General features: G+C 39.4%; 1 protein-coding gene across 1 annotated transcript in view; it reads left to right on the top strand.

Annotated features, from left to right (window-relative positions):
* Nucleotides 1-24,544, top strand: part of CEP95 (centrosomal protein 95) — a 1,662,476-nt gene that overhangs the window by 1,510,247 nt on the left and 127,685 nt on the right. The window lies entirely within an intron of this gene.

Raw genomic sequence — 24,544 nt, 5'->3', positions numbered from 1 at the left:
GTAAAATGCTGGAAAGAATAATCAAATGATAAAATGCTGGAAAGAATAAAATAAGCTTGAAGTAGCTATTCAGATGAGCTGGTACACTTGCAGAAATCAGAGGTGGAAATGAATGAAAGGCTGGCTGAATACGTGGATTCTCAAAGAACTGTTTCAAAAATTGTAGACCTAGAAGATGGAGCACAGAGAGAGATTGTCCTCTGTACCACAAAAACTGGAAGGAACAGAGTACAGTAATTTTGTAAAAGTACAAATAAACATCTGGACTGGTATTCCACAATATGATTTGTTAATTAAAGGTGTCTATACTCATATTTAACCATGAGAAAGGAGTCAAGACCTGTAGAAGTAAAATGCAGTTATATCAGCAGAAGGAGCTGCTTCTGAAAAAAAAATGTGACAAAAAGGGTAAAGTGTTATAAATTGGGGACACTAGTGTTTGTGGAAAATAATTATTCACTGCACATCGGACAGAAGACAAGCAAGTTTATCCCTGCAATCATATGATGTCAGGAAATAAATGTGAGACTCATATTTGCTATGTCCAACTATCTACAGAATATTTTTTTCTCTGAAGGAGCAAAGACATTGTTGGATGTAGGGCAGGCAGAGGAAGTAAAGTTTATACAACAAAAAGTGAGACATCAAGTTGAGGGGAGTTCTGCTTCTCAGTCCCCTGCCAGTGACACAGCCAGAGCATGCCAGTAAATCCTCTTCTAGTGTTCCAAAATGATTGCACAACAGAAAAAAATGCTCAGGAGCTGACTAGAAAGAAACAGGAGTATACTGGACTTGAACCAGAAACTGATATTGGGTGGTCAAGATGATGATTACAGTGAAGGCCAAGAAATGGATGAATTGCAAAGTGTAATTTCTATAAGATGCAGTTTGAACATGAGAAATGTGCTTCTGCAAAAACTGTAAAGAAAAGAAAAGTCTTTAGTATGTGTACTCTGTTAAACTAGTGGGAAGACTCTAAAGTACAATTCCCACTTTATCATTAATGATTAAATGGATAATGAAGGAACTGCAAATGTAATTATAAATATAAAAGTTATTTTTTCTTAGTATTGTATACAATAGTCAAGTGCATGTTACACTGATGACAGGTGGTGGGTGGGTAAGTCTTCTTAGTGACTGCTGTTAATGCCAGCGATGTTAAAGTAGCAAAGTATGTTTTTTTGTTTGTTTTTTTTACTGTAATGTATCTGGAGTTTATAATGTAACAATATGAAGACTAGATACAAGCTGTATGATCTGATCTTAGGCTGCAAAGGGAAGAAGTGAACTGATCGCATGTTTGTACTAAATTATGGTAGTTCCCCTAGTGTTTTATGTGTACAGGTGGAAGTATACATTAAAATCATGTAAAATAACAGTTTTCCAGCATTCGAAATGAGCCATGTCATACAAATTCAAAACCATTAGTCTGGTTTTTTATCTTCCAACAACGCACTGCAGTTGCAGGTGAATTGTCTGCAGGTCCAGGCAGTTATTTGGGAAATGACTGAACCATGAATCTTGACGCATCTGTATGGAAAACACTAAAATTAGTACTTAATGGATAAGTAACAAGCACTTCATTGAAAATAAATGGTCTGATATATTAAAGGGAGCACAAGCAGATGCATTTTAGTACCATCAGTCATTTCAGTATAAAACACAAATATGCAATGTATATGTATGTAATAGCCAGGGTTTTTTTTTTGTTAAGGCTAAAAATCAGCTGAGAGTATACAACTTGTTTTTCACATCTAGGAAGGAAGTTGAGATGGGACAAGAATGGATGTTGCGGGTGTAGGAAGAAACACCGGCTGTAGCATGCATTTTCAACATGATTAAACCTAACTTTAGAATTGGCAAAGCCTTCAGTTATAGTGTGTTGTAAACTTGGGGAATCAGCCTTTATATGGACGGTTAACTTCCATTTTTTTGGAAAGTGTATAGAGTTTTGTGTTTGCTGGAAGTTAAAGGGGGTTAGACATGAAAATGTGCATAGGTTTTGTTTCTGGGATGTTTGTATTGAAACTAAAATTCTGGGACCCAGCAGAGATGCGAAGCCACAATTATATTCAAATACAGCCTGCCAAACATTAATTTATGCATGTGAGCTGCAAGCTTGGAACATATGTTCAAAAGACTGTCATGTAGAATGTGAAAGTAATAGCATCTGCCAGAATCACAGCCTTATCAGTCATGTCATGGAATGTGAATTTGAATGTCATATATTTGGTCAAGAAGCACTTTCAGTTGATACCATGGAGTACCATATAAACCTACTGTGGTCAAGCTATAAATATAGTTATTAATATATGCCATATATAAAATAACTTCTGTTTTCTTTCATGTACAGAGTGCACTGTTTGTCTGAGGAGCCATTCCTGACTTCTGTGGTGACTGGGCATGAGAAATGCTGTTATGAAATGTGTACAAGTGAACAATGCCTGTGATATTTACAGAAAAATAATATTTATGTATATATGCATATTTTATTAGTAAACAAATATAAATACTTGCAGAATGGTTGTATGTAGACACCAGGCATTGATGACCACATTTGCTGTGTTAAGTAAGCTTTCATTTGATACCGTAAAGTACCTCATACATTATCTGGATTGTTACTAACAAATATTAATAAGGGACATATTCATATTTTGGCATAAAAGAAATCACACTTTCTTGCATACTACCACTGTATTGGGTTTAGCAGACATTCTTGACTTGTGTACTGAGACACTAGTATGTCAAAACTACGAAGAATATTTACATAAAATATGCATAAATATCAAATATTTTGCTTAAAAACACATTTGGAAAGCAGTGATAGACACCAGTTCTCTTTTACAAGGTTTCCATTATTATGTACTGTTTCAACTGACACCATGAGGTACCATCCACTCTATCTGGCTATTAACAGAAATATTAAATATGGAATATATTCATAACCCTGACCCCTTACAATCTCATTTTTTTCAGAAGACATACTTCACCTGGATGCTAACTTAACCTGTTAAATGGTGTTTGAAATGCTACTCAATGAAAACTCTCTGACATATTTTCTTAAGTATGACATCTTTGCAAATCTGTGCATTCATAATCAAGTACAAAAATCTGCAAAGCAGTGGCATTTAGACACCAGCTTATCAGCAACATATTTTCCAATATCATGTAACCTTTCATTTAATACTGTGGAGTTCCATGTACATTTATGTGCTCTTTTGGTAAAGTTATGTAATATTCAGACACATACACACACACTAAAACATTTTCTACTCTTATATACATAGAAAGTTGGTAGAAAAACAGGTTTTGCATTAGCATGCTTATTGTAAAGGCCATTAAGTCTGAAATTCAAATATCTGTCATTATTTAGTGACTACAGTCCTCAGTGGTTTGCTAGAAAAAAACACATTGTACAAGGATTGCAGAAAAGTATGAGACAAAAAATCAGGGACATTGTACAAAATCAATGACAGTTGATAGCATCTATGACCCCATACATACCAGTATGAAATGACCCCCCCCAAAAAAAATATTTTAATGTCATTTAAAATCTTTCTTGGCTAAGTAGCCAGCATCCAGAGGACTTTGCTCATGTACACCCATACATGCAGATACACACACACACCAGACATGTTTATTTGGATATTTTAACATATGCTACTCTTATATACGTAGAAAGTTACAAGAATAGGCTTTGCGTTTGCACTTTTTCTGAAGGCTACACATGTACACGTTGAATGTGGTTTAACAGATACTGCTATTTTACAAATAGAAGTTTGACATAAGACTACACACACCTCTCCACCTCTTAGTTCAAGAAAACCAAAAAATAATGGGGACTAAAGCCCATAATCCACAGTCAGGGTCAGATTTTAAAAAATAGATTTTTAATATACTTTGAAAACTGTTAGAATAACAGGGTTTGCATTACCTTGCATTTCCTGAAGAATATACAGTCTGAAACTCAGAACACCTGTCATTGTTTAGTTATTCATACATTAATATGAAGCAGGAGCTGGCTTGTTTTTCTAACTTCTGCAAAAATAGGGGAAAACAGGTTGTGAATGGATGGTTGGCACATACGGTTGTAGCGTTCCGATACCACAGACATTTCAGCAGCCAGTTAGCTGTTAGGCCAATGACATCAGGCATCTGCTCTTCTCATTGGGGCCTTCTGTTTAGCACTGACCTGTAAAGCAGTGAGGCATTTAAAGTGGAAGGTTTATTTTTTATTGAATTGTCTACAGAAGCACAGTTCCGCTACAGATCTACTGTATTTGTACATCTGTAAGATATAAGGATCTCAAGAAATCTCAAATAGAAACAGAGCGCACATATACACTCTGCAGGGCATGGTAGAGACGAACTGTTTTGTTGTGCTGGAGGTCTAGGCACCACCATTACGAGAATTGCTCAAGTCTTGCTATAGGGACTAATAAGTTAAAGATGTGCAGTCAGAAATGACTCCTGGAAAGCAACACACACAATGTTTAATATTTAAAAACTTTAAATTGCTTTAACAGGTACTGTTAATCATGGTGAATGATCCCCAGAGCATTTTGCTGTTTGTTAAATTAAAATGTTGCAGTGGTTTCATAAACTCTGTCCGTTACAAGGAAGCGTTGTACAGCATTTGCTGTTGAGTAAAAAATGGCATTGCTTTCACAAAAGCTGTTGATCAAAGAAAAAGCAACATGAAACATTTTGCTGTTGATTTAAAATAATACCTTGATGTTAAGTTGTCTATCTCGCCTTCATTCTTGCTGGATGGGGTTCGGAGCCGACCTCGGCTCCGACTCGGCCACTCTAAAAGCTCGAGAGTTGGTTCCACCGGCTCGAGGCTCCCCTTATATCCCACAATGCTAGGCGAGAGTTACCTCAGATCTCGTTTGCCGCTACAGCTTCGAGGTTGGTTGTTTCTACCGGTTCCTGGTGAGTGCTATTTTTCTTGTAAAAATTACTCTTTAAAACCCCTTTTAAGTTAATATTCTTACTTAGTTAGTGTAGATTAGAAAACTTTATCCCCGACCCTAAATATTTTCTGTTTCTTTCCCCAAGAATCTTTGGTTCTTCCATTGGGCCTTTAGGCCTTCCCTTCCCTAGTGGAGTGTGTGTGTTTTTTGTAGTTTATTCTAGTTTATTGTAGTTTTAAATACTAGTATTACTACTAATTTTATTGTGTTTTCCTGACAGGGTATAACTTGTGTGTTTGTGCGCGTGTTTGTGTACACCTGTCAGTCAAAAAAATGTCTAAAGAAGCAAAGGTCTCCGGATTCAAGAAGTGTGATGCGTGCTGTCAGAAAATGTCTCTGACAGGCGCTCACACTTCTTGTGTCTATTGTCTGGGGCCTTTGCACCTGCAGGACTCCTGTGCTGTGTGCCATGGCTTCAGCCCCAGGGTCCTGCAGGAAAGAAAAAATAAATTAATTCTTAGAGGCTTACTGAAGCCAGAGGATTCCCTGTCAGTTTCAACAGGGAAGCCCTCTAAGGCATCGAGGTCTTCGGCTCCGGCTTCTGAGCCGAGACCCCAGGTTGCTCAACCTTTGCCTTTATCGGCTCCGGCTGGAGCCGATAAGTCTCAGTCCACAGTTTCTGTGGCTCCCTCGGCTCCGGCCGGAGCTGAGGTTATTGAGGTTCCCATGTCGGCTCCGACCAGACCTTCGGAGCCGACAACTAGGAAGAGGTCCAGGTCACCATCTCTTGGCTCCGTTCATTTGGCTCCAGGATCTCCCCTGCTGTCTGAACGGAGCCAAAGGTCTCACTCCTCTAGGTCATCGAGGCTGTCGGATCATGACCTTCAGAGGGTAGTGAGTCGACTACTTAAGTCCGAGGCACTAGCCCAGATGCTTCAGAGCCCGACTCATCAGTCGATGCCTGCCCCGGTCCATCAACTTTTTCCTCCTTCGACTCTCTTGAGTTCGGAGCCGGGTCGCGTCGGAACCGAGACTGTGATTACGTCGGAGCCGATACAATTGTCTTCGGCTCCGTCGTCGGCTCCGTTTTCTTCTTTGGAAGAATCTCGGCGCCGGACTTCCCTCGTTGGCTCCGAGGGGCTGAGTGGCATCGGACCCTTGTCCGACCCCCCTCTCCCTCTCGGGGCTTCGGCGCTGGTGAGTTCGGCTCCGACATCGGCCTCGGAGCCATCATTGTCGGTGCCGAGGGGGGTTCTTAGCTCCTCGGAGCGGGGACCTCTGGCTCTGCCTGACAGGGGTGCATTCGAGGTCATGCGGAGTGTGTTAGAGCCTGGCTCTACTCCACAGTCGGCTCCGTCCGCCCCTCCCTCTATGCTGCCTCAGGGTAAGTCGACTCACTCCCTCATCCCGGACCGCAGAGAGCCAGCTCCTCAGGAGCCCCCTGTGGGGATTTCATCCTCTTCCGAGGCCTCTCCTGATTTGGCAGAAGAGCCCCCTCGGAAGAGGAAGTGTAAGAGGAAACACATTGACTCACCTGAGTCTATCACGTCAGACACAGATTTGGATGATTCTGAGGGTTCCCCCCGTTCCCCTTCTGAAGATGTCTCATTTGCAGACATTCTGGAGATCCTGAAACAGAGGGGAAATTGGCCAGCCCTCAACCCTTCGGAGGACGAATCTGTGTATCTTGAGGCGTTTGGCTCTCGTCCTTCCACCTCCTGGGTGTCCCCTCCCTTCGACCCCCTCATGCAGGTGGTTGCTAAGAAGGCATGGACGGCTCCTGATTCAGTGGACCCCACTCCCAGGAGACCCTCTAAGTTCATCACAGCTCCAGCAGACAAGCAATTTTTATCAAAAGGAGTTTCTGTGGATGCTATGGTGGTAGCTGCTGCCACAAAGAAGGAACTGGCTGATCCTTCAGTACCTGTCCATCCACCTAACAAGGAATCTAGGTCCATGGATAAGTACGGGAAGCGGATGTTCTCCTCAGCGACATTTACCATGCGTCGCTGAACTACCTGTGCCATTTCACTTTCGTCTTCAAAGGGACTTGATCAAGGAAGCGAGTGAAATGTTAAAGGATCCTACAGCTGCGGGTTTCCAAGACAAGATGAACACGCAGCTGGCTACCCTTAATTCCATATCCAACTCCTCCATGCGCCTCCTTTCTTACGCGGCCGATGGAGCGAGCAGAGCCGCAGGGACAGGTGTAGCCTTACGTAGGCACGCCTGGATGCGGCTATGCAATTTTGCGGACCCTTTCAAGACGTCTTTCACGAACTCCCCTTTTGATGGATCATCTCTCTTTGGTCCTCAAGTGAAAGAAACCCTGACTAGGTGCGAGACTGATGGCAAGACCCTTTCTGCCGTCGGAGTCCGTTTTTCGACTCCTTCCAGGCCTTACCCCAAAGGGCAGAAGGGTGGAAAGATGTGGTTCCGTAAACAATCTCAAGGGACTTCGCCTGACACACAGAGTCGTTTTCCTACCAAAGGCAGAGGTGGGAATAACAATGGTAGACGTCGCCCTAGGGGCAGGGGGGGTCCGCAGAACCAGGGCAATCGGGAAGCCTTGACAAGCCCTTTCAGCATCCCTGAGGTGTTGCCCGACTGCCCATCTTCGGAGGCAGTCGGGGGAAGATTGTCACTGTACCCAGAAGCCTGGCTATCCCTGACTCAAGACAAATGGGTACAGTCCATCATTTCAGAAGGCTATTCTATCCCCTTTCTTCGCTTTCCAAATCAGTCAAAAAAATCCCTTCCAGATGTTCCACCCGCTCAAAGGGATCTAGCAGCTTTGGAAATTTCAAAACTGCTTGCAAAAGAGCAATTCAGCCAGTGCCAGCAGACCAACAAGGATCCGGAATCTACTCAAGGTTCTTTTTAGTTCCAAAGAAAACAGGGGACTGGAGACCGATATTGGATCTCAGTGTCTTGAACAAATCAGTCAAGAAAACAAGATTTCGGATGGTCACGCTGCAATCCATTCTTCCCCTTTTGGGCAAAGGAAACTGGATGTGCTCTATAGATCTTCGGGATGCGTACTATCACATAAAAATGAACAGGCGCTCCAGAAGATTCCTCCGCTTCAGGCTGGGAACCAGTCATTTTCAGTTCAGGGCCCTGCCCTTTGGTCTCACCACTGCCCCGGTGTTTACCAAATGCATGGCAGTGGTAGCTTCTCACCTGAGACGACAAGGATTCCAGGTGTTTCCATATTTGGACGACTGGCTCCTCACAGCTCCCACCAAGCATCTCCTTCTGATGGCCAGAGATTATACTTTTCGCGTTTGTCAAAACTGGGTATTTCAATAAATTGCGAAAAGTCTGTTTTGTCGCCTTGTCGTACTATTACCTACATAGGCGCAAATCTAGATACTATAAACATGTCTGCAAGGCTAACACACCAAAGGATATCAGACATTCACAAATTGGTGTCACTCCTTCTCAACAACAACAGAATCAAAGCCAGGTTAGTTCTAAAGGTGTTGGGAATCATGGCAGCGCCATACCTCTCCTTCCATTAGCCAGATACCACATGCGGATCCTTCAGTGGATGCTTTTACTCAATGGTCATACCAGGAACTTCCAATGTCTCACACCATTGTGATCACGCAGGCGTGCAAAAGCATCTCATGTGGTGGATGTCTTCCCCCCAGCTCCTGTTGGGAAGACCCTTTGTTCCACCTCCTCCGGTTGCTACACTGACAACGGATGCCTCCCTGATCGGGTGGGGGGGGCATTATCAGGGCAGGACAGTCCAGGGCACATGGCAACCAAACGAATGCCACTTGCACATAAATGTTCTGGAGATGAGAGCAGTGCTTTTAGCGTTGCAAGCCCTTCAAGACTCTCTTCCCTTGGGAACAATTGCAATCCAGACAGACAATATGTCTGTAGTGTGGTACATCAACAAACAAGGCGGAACCAGATCATACCCCTGTGTCGAGAAGCACTCAGACTGTGGCAATGGGCGATTTCTTCTCAGCGTTTTCTGATAGCAACGCACATCCCCGGGAAGTCCAATCACATTGCGGACAAGTTGAGCAGAGCTATACTCATGCCTCACGAGTGGTCTCTGAAAGACTCTGTAGTGAGAGAAATTTTTCTCAAGTGGGGTCAGCCTTGCTGCGATCCTTTTGCTACTCCCCAAAACAGCAAGTGCAGAGAATATTTCACTCTATTCCCTTTACCAGGCCAACCCAGCAGAGACGCTCTAGTCCAAGTTTGGCCCCGGGGACTTCTGTATGCATTCCCCCCTTTCCCACTGATCTCTCAAGTAATTCAGAAAGCTATCGCTCAGAAGGCATCCTTGATCCTCATTGCTCCTTACTGGCCTCGACAAGTGTGGTTCCCCTTTCTACATCATTTTCTCTTGGAGCGACCGTGGAATCTGGACCTAGTTCCAGATCTTTTGATCCATCAGTCGGGTCAGTTTCATCGCTCCCTCCCCTCTCTGAACCTCACTGCTTGGTTCCTCCAGTTCCAACCGTAGCCAGGCTTCCTCAATTATCTCACTCTGTTAGAGATATATTGATAGCTTCCCATAAATCTTCCACTCGAAAGATTTATTTGAGTAAGTGGAAACGCTTCTCATATTGGGCACAAGGAAAGGACATAGATCCTTTCACCGCTTCCATCCAACTAGTCCTTGATTTTCTAGCTGAACTCTTCCATGCAGGTTCATCTCCATCTACACTTAAGGTTCAATTGGCAGCTATTTCTAACTTCCATGTGGGTATTTCTGAATCTGCCCTAATGTCCCACAAACTTTGCAAAGCCTTTTTGAAAGGAGTTTTTCTTCTCAGACCTCCTATAAGAAATCCTCCTTCTCCTTGGGACCTAAATTTAGTTCTTGCTTCTTTGATTCTTTCCCCTTTCGAACCTGCAGCTTCCTGTTCCTTGAAATTGTTATCATGGAAAACTCTCTTTCTGGTAGCTATTACATCAGCTAGAAGAGTTTCAGAACTTCAAGCACTCAGTTGTCGTCCTCCTTATCTTTTGTTTCATAAGGACAGAGTATCCTTATGAACTAACCCGTCCTTTTTGCCTAAGGTGGTCTCGACATCAAATCTAAACCAAAGCATTGACCTCCCTGTCTTTTTTCCAGAGTATTCCAATAGGTCTGAACAAAAATTACACTGCTTGGATGTTCATCGTCAATTGAGGTACTACTTGGATAGAACAAAACAATTCAGAAAATCTGATCAGCTGTTTGTCTCCTATGCGGAAAGCAGAAAGGGACTTTCAGTTTCAAAGGTATCATTATCCAGATGGCTAACATCTTTGATTTCCCTGGTATATGAAATTAGACAACAAAATTGCCTAATAAACCTAAAGCCCATTCCACCAGAGCTTTGGCTACTTCTTTAGCCTTCCAAGACAGACTGCCTATTGACACCATTTGTGCAGCGGCTACTTGGGCTACTCCTCACACTTTTATTTCTCATTATAAGTTGGATTTAGCTTCTAGGCATAGAGCTAACTTTGGTTCCACTGTTCTCAGGAGTCTGTTCCGTTAGGCCACCCGGGACAAGGTGCTAGGGACGGTCCCATCCAGCAAGAATGAAGGCGAGATAGACAACTTAACATATAGAAGTTATGTTCTTACCATAACGTTCCATGTTAGTTGTCTTCTTCTCGCTTCTTCTTGCCCCACCCTCCTTCCCCTGGCCTGGACAGACCTAGAGGAGTTGTGATTGTGACCTCTCTTTCTACCACCTCTTTCTTAGACATATGCTATTATGCATATTTCCTGGTTCAGGATGTAGGTCACCCTTCTTTCTTCCTGTTGTTAGAGGTGGATTCTGTTTTACAGTTATACTGTTACTGTTATAAGCTGGGGTTAGCTTACAAACGAGATCTGAGGTAACTCTCGCCTAGCATTGTGGGATATAAGGGGAGCCTCGAGCCGGTGGAGCCAACTCTCGAGCTTTTAGAGTGGCCGAGTCGGAGCCGAGGTCGGCTCCGAACCCCATCCAGCAAGAAGAAGGCGAGAAGAAGACAACTAACATGGAACGTTATGGTAAGAACATAACTTCTATTTTTTGTAAGTGCTGATGGTGACATACAGAGATCCAAGCAGCTGGGTGGCCAATACACACATGATTAATCTTGTATACTGAAGATTAAGAAGTAAAAAAATATTTATTTTCTTTACCAATGGCTCTAAATATAAGACACTCAGAAATTTAGGGATATAATCAATGTGGTAGTAAAGAAAACTTGCCTTTCTTTGCAGATGATATGTTCTTGACAATTACAGAAAATGACATTTTGGTGTTGTGAAATATTTTGAGACAGTTTCAAGTCTTTTCAGGATATAAAATTGATGAAGATAAAACAAAGGCAAAAAAAAAAAAAAACGTAAACTATATGCCCACACACAAACTGGATCAACGATACCCATATTTTGAGGGCACAATAAGATAAAGTATTTAGGAGAATGGACTTGTTATGGCAGCTAAAGATATGTAGGTAGAGACTAAAAATATTATATAAAATCTGTGAAACTGGAAGCTGGTGTTTGTGGGATAGTAAGATACAAGTAGTGAAAATATTTTAGTTCATGTATTTTTATATACAGGTCAAACATATTTTATTAACCACAAGAGAACTTGTGGAGAATAATTAATAAAGAGTTGAAAGAATTTATCTCGGAGGGCAAGAATTGTGGGATAAGCTGATCCTCCAAAATAGAACAAGGTGATTTAGGATTACCTGATGTGAAAGGATATTTTAGAGCTACTCAGTTAAGGCTGCTATACATAACACTAACAGAAGGTTATAATTCAAAGTGGAAAGGGATGATGTTGAAGCTGAGGTAGCCAAAAATAAGGACAGAGTGGGATTTTTTATTCAAATCCTTGATGGCAATAACATCAGATATGCAGAATGTTATATTTATAAAGTTGCAGAAAGTATTCTAAGCACATAGCCAACATAGGAACTGATAAAGGAAATTGTGCCAACAGGGATGACAGCAAGTAGGGATACAGAAAAGAGAAGGCTGGAATTTACTGGAGAAAACTGGCAAAGGATTCAGGAGCAAATAGCTTGAGTGGGAAAGGTAATAAAGTGGGGTGAGGCTAAGAGGAGGTTTGGACTGCAGGTTAGAGACTATTTCCTTACCAGGAATTGATTTTTGAATATAGTTGAAGAGAAAGGGCTAAGATAAGTCCTAAGTGAAATACCTGTTCTGGTAGATTTTAGTTGAAAATAGAACAGAAGCCCTTGTGAAAAGTTGGCTAATGAGGGCATTTAAAACATTGCATAATAACTATAAGAATCTATCAAAGGAGGTTAAAAAAGATTGGAAAGATAGACTGGAAAAGCAATTTACAAGGGAACAATGTGAGGGAATATAGGTATGACTCCTATGCTGCAACAAAGTCCATAAGGTTTTATATTTTTGCTTGGAGAGTGTTTCCATGGGTGGTGTTATACACCAAGCAGACTGCAAAGAATTTTTCCTCAGGTAGATAGCAAATGTCAGAGGTGTGATTGGGAAGAAAGAGGTAACTTGGAATGCATTTTTGGAAGTGTAATGAGCTGGCAGATTTTAAAAATTCCCTATAGAATATGCTGTGAGAAACATGGGGGTAGCAAATGACTGCAACTAAGGAAATTATTATTTTGAGCTAGGATCTGAGTTGTCTAGACATGGTAAGGCCAGTTAATTTAATTCCATTTGCTACCAAAATAATCAGTTACTAGAGTATGATGATCAAAGTCTAAAACTACTGTATTTGAAGCTTTGAATATTGTAAAACAGATGAAGAACTAGAAATGTGATCTTTAATCTGTGGAAACAATACACGTGGAATCATTTTCAGGAGCAGGAGTGAGGTTTAAAGGAAGGCAGGAATTGAGCGTGTTATGTAACACTGGAATAAATAAGAGTTGTAAAGAAAGAAAATATATGTAGTTTATAATGAATGTAAAAGAAAAACATGTTAATATGTTTTTTTTCTTTCCTATTGATGTATGCATGCCTGCATCTTAAGTGATTTAATAAGTGTTTAGAAAAGTAAATAAATTTAACATGTTTTTCTTTTATATAATAAAATGTTCTATTGTACTATATGAGAAGCAAAGACTTATAAATTATAAGCAACAGGAACACTAAACAGAGGCACAAAAAGGCATAACAGATTTAAGTTTAAATTGGAACATTGGTAGTTCCTAGGTGATTAAAAATTATATTCTTTTTCACATGTATTTATTTGGGGAAGGAATATACAGCATTTTGCTTTTGGTTGAAAAATACATTGCCTTCACAAGCACTTTTGATCACAAGAAACAGCATACAGTATTTTGATAAATGTTTTCAGGGAAGCAATGTAAAGAATTTTAGTCTTGATTAGAAAAATATTTTTAACATATGCTGTTCGCTGTAGGGAAGTGAGATAGAGCAGTTTGGTTTTGATTAAAAATTACATTGCCTTCACACAAGCTTTTTGATCATGGAGAAGGAACAAATGCAGCTTTTAGCTGTTTGTTCTTACAAGTGCTGCTGCTCATGAGGAAGTTGCGTACAAAGGGCACACAGCTGGAGAAGTATATAGAAATGAGTAAACTTATGCTGAAGACTGAAGGAAAAAACTGCACCTGAGAGCAGAGCTGCATTTTCAAATAAGTTGTATTGTAAGAACCAAAGTCCTTGACTATCATATTAAATAGAAAAATAAAAGCACCAGTGACCACATCTTTACAAGACAATTTTATTAAGTCCTTTCATTTCTGAAGAAGTTCATACTCAGTGATGAACAAAAGCCCTGAATTTTAAGTGATAATGAATTGTATCTGAAACTCTGAAGTACAGTACCAACAAACAGCATATGAAGCATATTACTGTGGTTTATTAGAAGGCATTAACACAAGCCCTTCTGAGGGGTTCAGTCCTATAGCCTAATGGGAAGCAGACATGCTAGCACCTGCAATTTCAAAGGCTTTCTGTAACACATCATTGACAGCAAATCTGTTTTGAAAACAGTTCTCATTTGCATGCTAGCTACACTGCTGAACTCTCATGTTGTGCTTGCAGATACATAGCCAACGTAAAAAAAGAGGCAGTGGCTTTAAGAAAACACTGAAAAGTTAGATGAAGATGATGTAAGTTATCAGAGAAGAATAAACAGAAACTAAGAGAAATAAAGGCAAGATATGGTGAGGTGAAAGAAGAAAGAAGGGGGTGAATGAGGAACAATCTCTGGTGTATAGCTTGAGTATTAAAATTAAACTCAATCAGAGTAGATATATGATACACTATATCTGTGTCAGATAAGGAATAGGACACATCTTTTCACATGTATGAAATGCCCTGGGTGACAGAGTGTTACAGCTGTTAGCATTGCTGGCTCATAGTGCATTCTCTTTTTAAATTCTCAGCACGGTGCTTTCTGTGCAGAGTTTGTGCATGCTTTCTGTTTTTCACATGGATCTCTCAGGGTATTGTGGTTTATACCACAGGTGAACTGGTGAAACCTTCCTGTTGTGTAGTGGGTTTGGGGTGCTGCAAATAAATTGGGTGGCCTGTTCAAGACTGATTTCTCTGCCTTGTCTGTTGAGTGCCTTATGCATTCTTGTTGTATTAAATTGGTTTATGTAAGTAATGGTAATTGAATGAATGAATGACTGAAATGCTGTCATTTCCCCCAAAAGAAGAATGTGATCACTAGCTCTTTCAGCTGATAACCTTTGGAATGTCATTCATTTTAAAACCAGATTATACACTTAATTTTTTTTTACTAAGGCAACTGCATAATTACTTAATGTATTTTAATCAGTGTCTCTTTTGAAATGGTTAGTCCAGTAAGACAATTTTCCAAGAATCAGTCAGATGATATTCCTTTTCAGAACATTTTTCATTACTCTAAATGCTTGGTATGTATCAGGAAGAGATTCTTAATGCAGAATGTTAAATCTTTTTCTGGATATTCAACGGGCTATACTCATGAAGTTGTACATAATATTAGCATTGCTAGAAATATTGCTGAAGACGTAATGCCTTTCTTTTTCTGGCTGTTGTTAACAGGGTGATGATCTTCATATTGATCACTGCTTCAGTAATCTAAGTTTATATGGGTTAAGTCCTGATAAAGATATTACACCCAGCCAGTTTCCAAAGTTTCGGGGAGACATTCACGCGCCCATGCCATTAGTCAGCTGGAGCTGAGCTGACTAAAAGTCAGGTTTGGGTGCCAAGCCCTTCAGAGCTTTGTTGCTGCCAAAGAGAGTGGTCCTCTGTGGGCTTTCTAGGATCAACAATCAGCTAGCTCTGTCACATTACTGGACGGATAAGTTCACTTTTGGGATAAAGCTTCCACTGCACTTTTTGTGACACAAAACTTACTTTTTCTGTGAAAGTTAAATATTTAATCTAGGAAAAAGTGTTTTTATTGATGACATGTAACTTTGTTGTTAAAAAGTAAAGAGACTTTTACTTTTTGCTTTTGTGATAAAAACTTGATAAAACATATTTTAAAAAACTTTTTCTGTGGAGAAACTGTTATTTTACTTCTGAGTGCTGGGATAAGTGTTTAAAGTGCTTTTTACTGCGTTTTATTGGGGAAAATCTTACTTTTTTGTAACTTTGTTTTACTTGAGTATTTTTACTAGTCTTCCCTGGGTTTCAGGCACCTTTTTCAACTTAACCATTTAGCAGCCTAATGATTCCATGGTTCTTCCTTCTTCCAGCTACAAGTAGATGAAAATTATCAAGCAGCTTTTGATACCACAGCAGGCTGATAAAGTATCTCAGCTGTGAGTAAAACTGATTCCTCAGCCCACTCATCTTTTTCCTTAGGTCCCACTGTTGCAGTTCCTATAGCAACCATGGACCAGGTGTTAGGCACATCCTGTGCGGCTGTTGAAATGCCCTTGGTAGGCAAGGGAGAGCCTCTCTCGGTTCTGGAGATGGAGCAGATAATTACTCACTAGCCAGAAAGTTGTGCCTATCCTTAGGGATGTTTTTGCTGGCAGTTCTAGATCCATTTCTTCAGGAAATCCTCTAAAAAAGAAACAACAGATTAAGCACGTTTTCTCTTGTCTGTGTCCTTGGATAGTAGTAATATGTAGGGCTTAGGTTAGGGTTTAGTGCAGGCACTTGACCCATCTTGTATGGCTGTTTCCAGTAAACAAAAAAGGATTTCTTCATTTTCTGAAGAGATTAAAGAAGTTGAAACTCATACAGATTTAGAAGAGAAACGTAATGTGCTGTCTTCACAGATTTCTGATTCAGAGTCTGAGGAGAGTGTGGCTTTGGACGGTCCCTTTTGAAGGATTCTCTTTCTCTGAGACTCTTTCCATAATGATTCAGTTGTTTCATTGTGAAAACAGTAATGCTTCTCAGTCTTTCAAAAATGTTATGATTTGTTAAAACTGGAATTTTAAGAACCAACTCCTTTTCCTCCTCTACTGTCTGCTTTGGAGGATGTTTTTGTCACAGCCTGCAATTTGCCTGACAGTTGACCTGCTCTCCCTGAAAAAGCAAGTTATACAAAGTGCATCAGTTTAAGTTTTTATACACTCATTCCAGACTTACCCAGCAGCTATTGTTTTAGTAAATCCATCTACTGTTAATTATTTGGTTAATACTAATCCTTCTAACAAAAATAGGAATGCCTGTGATAAGTCTGGGGAAAAAGTGTATTCTTCTGCAGCACTTATTTTTAGAATTCTCAACTGTCAAGATCATATGTTGAAGTTTACTTGTGGCTTGTGAGAATATGAGGAATATTTGGCATTTGTTTCCTCTTTTGAGTTGAAATCTGTTTTGTGTGACTAAGTCTGTTCTGTTTCTCAAGTGATCACCCATTGTTTGAAATTGGGAGTATGACTCTGCTGAAAACACTTCCAGTTTGGACCTTCTATTGCAAAGAGCATTAAATGATGTCATGAGAGAGAGAGGCTGACTCAAAAGATTTCTGATTTTTCAGCCCTTCTCCTCTAAATTTGCCAAGGGATTCAACACTCACTCTATAACTTTCAATAAACAGTGAAATTTAACAGTCCCAGCAATCTTCTGGTAGGCAGATGTTTAAAAATGGCAGGAAGATGCCAAAAAGAAAATGGGAATCCCTCAGAACAAAGGGCAGTCTAATAAGTCTGAATATCTATATGAAGGATCTCCATAGCCCTCTCACCCTGTCATACCCTTAATTCTTCCAGAAGGTCTGAACCTCCATTTCTGTTTTCGGTAACAGATTGATTCAAACGTATGGGTTCTGAGAGCAGTCAGTCAAGGGTGCAGATGGCAGGGAGAGACCCTTCCCCCTTTTCTGGGGATTCCTCCTCATCCACCAGACCAGACTCTTCATTTTCCTCCTGTCAGCATATGCTATCTCAGGGGGTGATAGAAACTGTTCCTCTCCTCAGTTAGGAGAAGGGTTTTACTCAAGGATGTTTTAGGTACCAAAGTAAGAAGATTCTTGGAGACCAGTTCTGTACGTTTCCTTTCTGAACCAGTTTGTGATAGTGTCCAACTTCAAAATGTCATTTCACAACTTGTTCCTAGTCCTTATTCCCCATTTGAGTTTCCTGCTGACCTTAAATTTATCATTATATTCATAGAGGAACAGATTGCAGACATTTCTTAAGGTTTCCTGTGTCTGGATCACATTAGTCATTCCCTGCATTAGGGTTTGGGCTATCTACTTCTCCTAATGGATGGCATAAATAACTTTCAAACTCCAGTTCCTACAGATGGCATTGACAACTATACTAAGGTATACACAGATGCTCTGTACAAACACTTATTCAAATGTATTGACATAGCTGTACCTGATAGGATCAAAACAAGATCCTCAAGCAAAAACAAGCCTCCTTGGTGGACATATAGCATTAATAAGTTATACAACAAGAGGAAGGAGTTGCTAAGAATAGAGAGGTGCCAGCACTGGAAGAACATCCTCCTTTGCTTAAACAAACAAATAAGACAACTTGTAAAATCCTCTAAGGGCAATTTTGAGAAAAAAACATATCTAAGGATAACCATAAGGCATTCTTCAGCTATATTTGTAACCTAAAAGGTAGGACCTAGATGCGTGCTGAACTAGCTGTAGATGGCATCACACACACTGATCCTGTGAAAATAGTTAACCTGTTAGCTGACAGGCTTGATGAAAATGTCACCCCCCCATCCCCTCCAAACATTCCACAAAGCATTCCCTCTACATTTTCTCCCACCTTGCATCTCTAAAGCGCAAGTCATTAATGCTCTCTCCAGGGCCAAAAGTACAACCTCTATGAGACTGGATGGCATCCCAAGTTGCATTTTAAATGGTCTAAAACATGAGTTAGCAACTCCATTAGGTACTCTCTTCAACCACTGCCCGAGTACTGGTTTTGTTCCTGCTGAATGGAAAACAGCTGTTGTCATCCCCCTTCATAAGGGGGGTACAACAACAGACCCTGGGAATTACAAACCCATAAGCAAATGGGACAAAGGTCACCAGCTCCAGGGACCTTAACCTGGCCTATGACATTATTAGGATCGGCTGGAGAGACAGATATGTCTCTCAGAGGTTGCCACCCCTCTGGAATAGGCTACCAATTCACATCAAACAGAACCCCTCTATGACTCTGTTTAAGTATAGCCTGGATGGGAAACTGTAAACTGTAAATTCCTGCGGGGATTTCACATATGACCCTCCTAAATATGGCAGTCATTGCTAACTAGCATCTCGAGTTAAGACAAGTTCCTTTATATTGAGTTTCTTTAACATTATATTAGGTACACATGGCTAGGCTTGTAAAGACCTTTGGGTCAATAGCCTAGTAACCACCCATGAACTTATGAACCTAATATAGGCGTGTCTTTTTCCCCTCTTTTTAAAGTGCATGTGTTTTATTCTTCCCTGGATGAGATTGATTCTAATTCAAGTAAAGGTGTTTCCAAGTGGAGGAGGTCAGACATATTAAAATGTCTGTAAATCTTTAAATTATTGGTTAAACGGGGTTGCTTCCAAAGAAAATACTGTTATATAAGCCTTCCTTTATTTTGAAAATACGGTGCAAGCCTAACCATATACACGTAGAAGCAGGCAAAGTATAAGAACTAATATGTTTGGCTCATGAAAATGATTATGCAGTAGCAAGAAAAGGCTGTTTAAAAAATAGCCCTTATCTTAACATTTTAGTTGGTTATTTTTAATTTTCTCTTGAATAAAGCCTATATTAGTACATGGTAATACTTAACCAAGTGCTTGAGGTAAGTATGTTTGACAAGAAAAATGTAAGTCTTCAGAATGAATTAAGTTCTTTGCCCCAACAAGAGAATATTTGGATTATAAAACAAGTATAAACCTTGCTTGTGATTACATTTATTATATAAGAGAGATGAGGGTGACAAGTGTTATTTTTCTGAGCCAAGAGTAATCTACCATGATTAATGTTTCAAGCCTGTAATGACCGAGATAAGATTAATGTACTGTCAGTAAGCTGTCCTTTGGATGAGAAGTTAGAGAGTCTCCATGTGCCTGAGTTGATGGTAACTCGGGTGTTTATCGAAAAGGGTAGGGGAAGTTCCTTAGTTCCCTAACAGAATTTCCCATAGTCAGTATAAGTACCACCTCAGGTCTCTCCTGAAAAGATACCACTGTCCCATTGGTATTAGCCCAGTTAATGCAGTGTAAATAAACATTTTATTGGGAGAAGGCATATGCCAGGGCCCTACGAAAGCTGATTTGAGAGTCCCTGAAACATTGATAACTTCATATATGCTATGTACAAGAGCCTCATGACACAACTACAAACTGTGTTCGGGTTCACAGAAAAGTTCCCAGTGGGAGTGATGTGCATCAGGGCTCATCTCTGAGCCTACTGGTGATGAATTACATTAACAAAAAGGTTGGAGGGGACATATCAACAAAGCTGCTGTACGCAGATGTTGTGGCATTACAAGCTGACTCTGAATAAGGACTTCAGCAAATTATGGGAGGGGGTGGAATGCAAAACTGAGTGCACATTGGATGAAACTGAGTTCAGATGTCATGGCAGCAAATGGGAGAAATCCAAAGAAGCTGAAAATTGAGATGATAGGGAAAATAGTAGAACATTTAGTAAAAAAAAAAAAAAAAAAAAAAAATTGCATGTCTCTGCCAGCCCAGTAAAACAAAAACAGTAAAAAATCACTGCATAAGAAACAGAAGGGATGTGAAATTGACTATAATGCAGTTTTAATGTTGATTGAGAGCTTTCGACCCTAAATACGTCTCCTTCAGAATGAAAACAATGGTCTAAATGCCTATTTAAATACTATATGCGCAATTTACATGACCAATAAAAACATTTAATCAATTCAATTAATTCTTAAAATAAGGTCCTAAAATACAACATAAAATGAGTATACAATAATGTGTATAATAAATATGCAAAATGTAACAAAAACCTCACAAATATACAAATAAAACCTTTTACTTGCATTTATCATAATATAATCTTTGAAGCACTACTTTGTAATTAACATTGCTGTTCAAACCAGGAGTATTATATGCATGTAACTCAATTTGCCATTTTAACTCCCTAAAAATTCAATTCCCCATCTCTATCACCATTAAAATCACTACTAAACATGATCAATAACACAAAAATAAAATTTTTTGAACATCCTACATACAGATGTGTGTTTTGCCAATGCATTGTCCATACTCTTTACCTTGAAAGCATATGAATGTTCATGCATTCTCTCTCTTAATTGCCTGTTTGTTTTTCTTACATAAAATGTATCACATGAGGAGCATTTTGCCAGATAAACCACATATGTGGAACTACAGGTAAAAACAACTTGTACTGAATATGATTTGATACTACCCAAAACTCCAAAAAATGGATCCTCAGAAATGCATCTGCACTTGAAGCACCACTGACATTTAAAGGTGGCCCTTCTGCCAACTATGGGTTTGTTTTCTGTTCTTTCCAAAAGCTTTTTTAAATTACTGGCTTTTTTATTTATAAAACACTGAGCACCACCCACTACTTGTCCAATATCACCATTTGCTGCTAAAATTCTCCAGTTGTTCCTAATAACTCTCTTAATAGAACCACTGTCTAACGAAAACACTAAAGACATTGAAAGGGACTACTCTCAATCTGTGTTGGCCAACACTGTGCCTGCCTTACTGATCTGTCCCTGAACAGCTTCATAGTTAACCATTTTGTAAATAACAGTAGGAAATCCCTTATGTGTAAATCTGTTATGCAACTCTTTAATGAGTCTGTCCAGTGCCCGCCAGTGGTTAAACGTTTTAACCTAACCAATTGCCCTGTGATGATGTGTTTTTAATGTAAGTCACGTGCATGCTAGAATAATGCAACATTGAGTTGCTAGACACATTCTTCTAGCTGATGGTTGAACCCAAACTATTGTTGGCAGTGTTCAACTTAACCTCTAGCTCCAAAAAACAAATACTGGAGTTATTGTAATAATGTGAACATTTTAGAAATTCAGTACTGGTGTTCATACTTTGCAAAAAAAGCATCTAACTCAACAGCTTCTCCTTTCTACACAAAAAAATCAATAAAACAAAAATATAAATCTACTTTACTATTGGTCTTTAGTTTCGAAAAAAGGTGCATCTCCTAATATGTCATAACCAAATTGGCATAATTGGGAGCCATTCGGACTCCCATAGCCGCATCTCTTTTTTGATGGTAATACTCTCCCTCGAAGCAAAAATAGTTGTTGGTCAATATTTGGTCTATACTTTCAAGCAAAAACGTACTCTCCCCTAATTCATAATTGTCACTGTAACTCAACATATACCGTATCCATTCCAATCCTGTATCATGCAGAATGGATGTGTACAATGACTTAATGTCCACTGTCACTAATAAATCATCCTTGTCTACTACTTCATCCTTGATTTTCTCAAGGAAATCAAAGGAAACCTTAATGAAAGAAGGTGTTTTTTGAACTAACTTTAAAAGTGCCCCATCTATAAATTTGGAAACTGCTTCCAACTTTGAAGCAAGAGAGGATACAGTAGGTCTATATGGGGGATCCACCTCACTTTTGCGTATTTTGCACATACCAAACAACTGACCTAACTTCAGTTTGGGGAGTATAAAAAAAAACAAATGCATACTTTCAGAAATAATGCCCTCAGACAAAGATTCGAACAACCATAAGTCTACATGTCTGTATGCCTTTAAAACAACACTCTTATTCACCTTCTGATAAAATACATTATTTTCTAACAAACTTAACATACTTTTGACCTAATCACATCTGTTAACAAGCACCATAACCCCCCTTTGCCCATTTCATGATTCTGATGTTAGTCATTTTTAAGTGCATAAAAACTTTGCGTCTAAATGTCCGTTAAGTTGTAATATTTCTTAACCTTTTTTTTTTTTTTTTTTTTAACAAATCCCTTATTTCCTTTTCATATATCTCCTCAAAAGCTTTAATAGTAGGGTGGAGTGGTGGATTAAATAAACTAGGTGTTACAAAATCACCTTTCTTAATGGAAACATCGTCTTTGAAAAACTCCTTGAAAAAAATCTTTAAATTTAGTTTCCTGGTGTATCCTTTAAATCTATCAGTGTTTGTACTACGTTAGATCTGGTTGTAGGAATTTAGGAGAAACCTTTTTTCAATACTTCAAGTTTCTCCCTCCATAAATATTTTATTAGTTAAATTAAAAATGTTAAAATCTATAGGTATTACCGTGAAACTGTCTTTTGCAAATTCATCTTGTTTGTTGGTTTTTAAATGTCAATAGTGCTCCACGTGCAGATACATTTCTGAGGGTCCATTTTTTAAAATTTCGGGTAGTATCAAATCATATTCAGTACCAGTTTTTTTTTTTTTGTACTTGTAGTTCCATATATGTGGTTTATCTGGCAAAATGCTCCTCATGTGATGCATTTTATGTAGGAAAAATGAACAGACAGTTAAGAAAGAGGATATGTGAACATTCATATGACATCAAGATAAAGAATATGGACATCCTATTGGTCAAACACACATCTGTATGTAGGATGCTCAAAACAATTTATTTTTGTGTCATTGATCATGTTAGTAGTGATTTTAATGATTATAGAGATGGGGAATTGGATTTTAGGGAATTAAATTGGCAAATTGAGTTACATGCCTAAAATACTCCAGCTTTGAGCAGCAATGTTAATTACAGAGTAGTGCTTCAAAGATTACATTTTGATAAATGTAAGTAAAAGGTTTTATTATGTGTATATTTGAGAGGTTTTTGTTATATTTTGTTATACACATTATTGTATACTCGTATGTTGGAAGGGAAGTCTGAATGAGGAGGACAAAGCTAGAATCAGTGGGGCTACAGCCATCTGGCACAGTGTGTCAGTGATAGTGTGTGACAGAAGAATGCTGAAGAAACTGAAAAGTAAGGTGTATAAAAGAGTGACGTGGCCTATACTACTGTATGATACAGAAACCTGGACAGTAAAGGCAGAGCAGTTGACACATCTAGAGGTGATGGAGATGAAGTGCCTTAGATGGGTGGTAGGGTGCACACTGTGGGGCAGATGAAGAAATGAGAATATCACAGCAGAAGCCCAAGTAGCTCCAATTGCAGAGAAGGAAAAAAGAGAGCAGGTTATGGTAGTTTGGGCACATGTGCAAGAAAGCAGAAGACATTCTAGTGAAGAAGATTCAGGAGAGAGAGGAAGAAGGCAAAAGGAAGCGAAGGGCATCAAAGAGATGGATAAATTGTGTGAAAGAAGTCCTGCAATGGTCAGGCATGACCATAGAGAAAAGTAGGAGAGTGGCATTGAATAGAGAAGAGAAATGGTGATAGTTGAGATGACACCTTGACCCCATGTAGAAAAATAGGAAAAAAGGGTTGATGATAATGGGCAATATTATCAGGGGCATTAAAGTTTGTGTAGTATTTTTTTTTTATTTTATTTAAGTTTGATGACCAGGGAAGTCCACTGGGCCAAGAAGAGCCTGTTTTCAGTAGAGGCCTGGGGAGAAAAGCTCCACAATAATTGCAAGATACATTTCACACGTTACGAAAAGACGTAGTTCATACAGCTAATTAAACATTTACAGATAAGCTCCATGATATTTGCAATTGGCTTGTCACAATGTTACAAAAATGAAAAGACATAATTCAGTACAGAAATTTCAACATTTACACAAAGTGAATATTTTTGTTACAAACTCAATTGTAGGTTTAACTTTTCAAAATATATAGCTACTATCCATTAGTAGGTTAGGAAAATATTATGCATGGAGAAGGGTAATAGTATAATTGAGATTGGAGAGTATAGTACAATAGATTTTAAAGAGAAAATTAGTTTTTGGTACGGGAGGGATTGTTTTGGGTGAGATAAAGTTATAGTAGAGGTAGTTGGATGAGTCGATGCATGGTGGAATGGGGGGAGATTTAAGTTGGAGCATGGCAAGGGCATTCCCATTTGGAAGAAAGATGAGAGAGTAGCTGAGATTTGAAATTTGTATGGTTGAGTAGGTTGCGTAGGTGTGTGGGGAGAGAGTTCTACTGTTTGCTAAGGAGTTGGGACAGCAGTAGATGGCCAGGAGGTCGTACAGGTTTGTGGACCTGAAAGAAATTTTGGTTTTTGGATCTGGGTGGGCGGTTGGGAATGTAAGGTTTTAAGGAAGTAGCGAGAGCTGGGCAGTTGGCAGG

Source organism: Protopterus annectens, chromosome 8.part0, assembly GCF_019279795.1.
Source record: "Protopterus annectens isolate FY-2018-M chromosome 8.part0, PAN1.0, whole genome shotgun sequence".
Lineage (NCBI taxonomy): Eukaryota > Metazoa > Chordata > Ceratodontiformes > Protopteridae > Protopterus > Protopterus annectens.
This window is presented reverse-complemented; position numbering and strand designations above follow the sequence as displayed.